This window comes from Cyprinodon variegatus, unplaced genomic scaffold (genome assembly GCF_000732505.1).
Source record: "Cyprinodon variegatus isolate N-32 unplaced genomic scaffold, C_variegatus-1.0 Scaffold146, whole genome shotgun sequence".
NCBI classification, from domain to species: Eukaryota; Metazoa; Chordata; class Actinopteri; order Cyprinodontiformes; family Cyprinodontidae; genus Cyprinodon; species Cyprinodon variegatus.
In genome coordinates this window covers 632,401-635,537 of record NW_015150599.1, presented here as the reverse complement: position 1 = coordinate 635,537, position 3,137 = coordinate 632,401, and positions in this window count along the sequence as shown.

The window sequence follows — 3,137 nt, the reverse complement described above, 5'->3', positions numbered from 1 at the left end:
AGCCGACCCAAGGTTCCACTCATCCCTGGGTTTCACTTTGGGTTCTATTAGAGCGTAATTCATCCGATGAAGTGGAATATTTAGAAAACAGAGGCTAGTTTTCTGTTTTCACCAGAGCAAAGGGAACACTTAGTAATCAGCATTAACATGGAGCATGGAAAGACTCGATGTGAAAACATGGCCAAGCTCTAAAACCTGACTGTTAAAACAAAGCGAGTCGAAGCAGCTAAAACATTCACTCACACCTTGGGCCGGCTCTCCGTTTTGTCCTAAAATCATGCTGAGGACCAAGTGTTTTATGTCCTTCCTGTTGAGATTATTCCTGATTTAGTGACTCTGTGATGTAAGATTTCAACATCTCTCCTCCTCAGATGCAGTTTGCACATAATTATTCTGATTTGCTTACATCTTTAGAGGCCTGACCTTTCAACATGACATTTGTTTTCTGAAATGAGCTCCACGGCAAAAAAAAAAAAAAACAAGGCGCCACAAACGAGACATTTTGATCACAGACGCCGTTTTACGGCCTGGCGACACGCTTTCATACAAGCGTTCACTTTGACCGCGCTGTGCTGTAGTAATTTATCTTTTTTTGTGATCAGTATTTAAAATGTTTTTATTAGAAAAGGGAAAACGAGCAAACCATCACTACGCATTAGCTTTAATGTTATTAGCTTCTGTTTCTGCTGCTGAGACGTTTCCACGCTGCTGCTGCTTTAGCTTCTCGTTGTTCTCTGTTGGAGGGAATGATCTTATGAAGGATGGATATTTTCTCATCTGACCAGAACATTAACCTCATCTGGACAAACATGAACGTTGCACATTTTAAAGAGATTTCCTTCTAATTTCCTGTTTTTTCGGTGTTAGTCGTGTGTTTTGTGTTGCAAAGACTTCTCCATTCCGTTGGGTGGAAAAGAAACCTCCATGTGTTTGATTTGAATGAAGCTCTATTTAAACTATTGATCAGATCGGTGTGTCTGTGGAGTCCTAAAGGGAGGCTGTGCTGCATTTCTGGGTCGCTTCATCTTTTCTTTGTGTTGGTTGATTATGCATGAAGTCTAAATAAAATTAGCAATGTGTGATCTACCCATGCTGAAAGTTTTTATTCCTCCGACAAGTGGACTATGACTTATTAACCTTATGCTACTAAATCACAAGAAGGTGCATCTTAATCCTTAAGTGTTTTAGAGGAATTTATACAGTTGTAGATTAATTTATAGATCATTTAAAATTTCAACCGATGTTTGGAAATCTTTATTTTTATGGATTCCAAAGATTCTGAATCTGTTAAATGGATAATGGAGTTCTCAAAGTGGGAGGGTGCAATATGAGGGTTAAAATATCAAATGCATAGGTGTAAATAAATGTAGTATGAAGTGGGTGTAACATTTTTTTAATGTGTGATTTGAATATTAAATATACCGGTACTATTAAATTATGAAAAAAAATCCATAAAGAATGAAAATAATTTTAAAATTATAGATGAAGTATTTAAATATAAATGACAAACAATGTAATCGCTCTATATTCATAAGTATTTTCATGGAGTTGCCAGTCTGTTGTTTTTTTCTTTTCAGGTTATAAGCAGAGATGTTGAGTGCAGAATATAAAATCAGCTCTGTGAGACGATCACAGTTCCTCCACCTGGAGGCTACGCCTCAGTAGATACTGGCTAACGAAGGAGACTGAAGGACATGTTCTGAGTAAAATTGAGTGGAAAGAAAAAACGGATAAATGTGCCTGATCAACAGGAGTTACTACGTCTTTGAGGAAAAATTAGAAGCAAAACCTGAAGGAGTTGGAGGTTTGAGACGTTTCCAAATGAGGACCAGAACGATCTGTCCCTTAGATGCATCTAACCTTGGCTACAGAGAAAATACAGCTGGACTTTTATGGTCAAAAGTCTGATTGTGTAAGAACCTACGTCATCTTCTAGTATTGGTCCTCTTTGATTTACGTAGGAGCAGCCATCCAGCAGAATGTTTGACCACTTAGTGCTTGATTTGGGTGATTAATGTTATGAAGATGAATTTATTTTCCAGCTGGACTTTTTACTGACTCACTCTGCCAAAAGTATTGGAACCTGCTTCAATCATCATGGGAACACTTGTATGATCTAAACCCCCTTAATACTGGCAAGATCCTTCAAACCAGTGTGCCTGTTTCCCCTCTATCATTCCACAGAAAGAGAGAAATGAGACTTTTCTCCTGTTACAAAAATGATGCAAAATTGGCGAGCCTAATAAAGGCTATCGGATGAATTCCACCTTAGGGTTCTTTTTTGCTGATCTTAAATCCAGCATGGATGTTTTGGAACAATGGAGAACCACCTCTCCTTGGTCGATAAGGGTTCTGCCTCTGGTCTTCTGAGCCCTGAAGCCTTAGAAACAGATTTCTCAAAACTCATTCTAGACGGTCGGTGAGAGCAGAGAACAATTATGAGATCTTAACCCAGCTTTCATTCTTCTAAGGATGTGGTTTGGTTTCCATTAGTCTAAAAACGCAACAAATATGCTATTTGGTTTGTCTGGCTTAAACCTCTTGATTCTTTCTGTTGGAGATTATTGCAAGTTTCTATTAATAAGTCAGTCTCTATGAGAACTAGGGACTGATTAACACAGTAAAGCTACCAAACCTTAACAGCCAATCAATCTGATCACAACTCGGATTTTCAAATGCTTGCAGTTTTTTTTTCTGTGAACTGATTAATTTCAGAAGTTATTATGAAAGATGAACATGTAACTGAGAGCTACCGGTATAACAGAACCAGAGGTTCTAAGTGGTTTCCCTTCGGATGAACAGAAAGGAGATCCCCATTTGGTCATCATTAAGCCAAACCGTCTAAAGCATCACAGAAGCTTCGGAACGGATACGCAGCCTGCAGCATCACATCTACAAATTGGATTTTGGATGCTATATAAAATATGAAAATTGTTAATCAAAGTGTGATTTTTTATTTTAAACCAGTTTTTTTACCGTGTAAAAATTTGGAAAATAAGATTGTTTAACTAGTTTTTGTGTTTCAAGTATGCTTAAAGATTTTAGGCATAACCAATTTCACACCAAGCTGGGAATTCTTAAACCATTTAACCCTTTGATGCCTAAAGGTATAAGTGTGTGTGTGTGTGTGTGTGTGT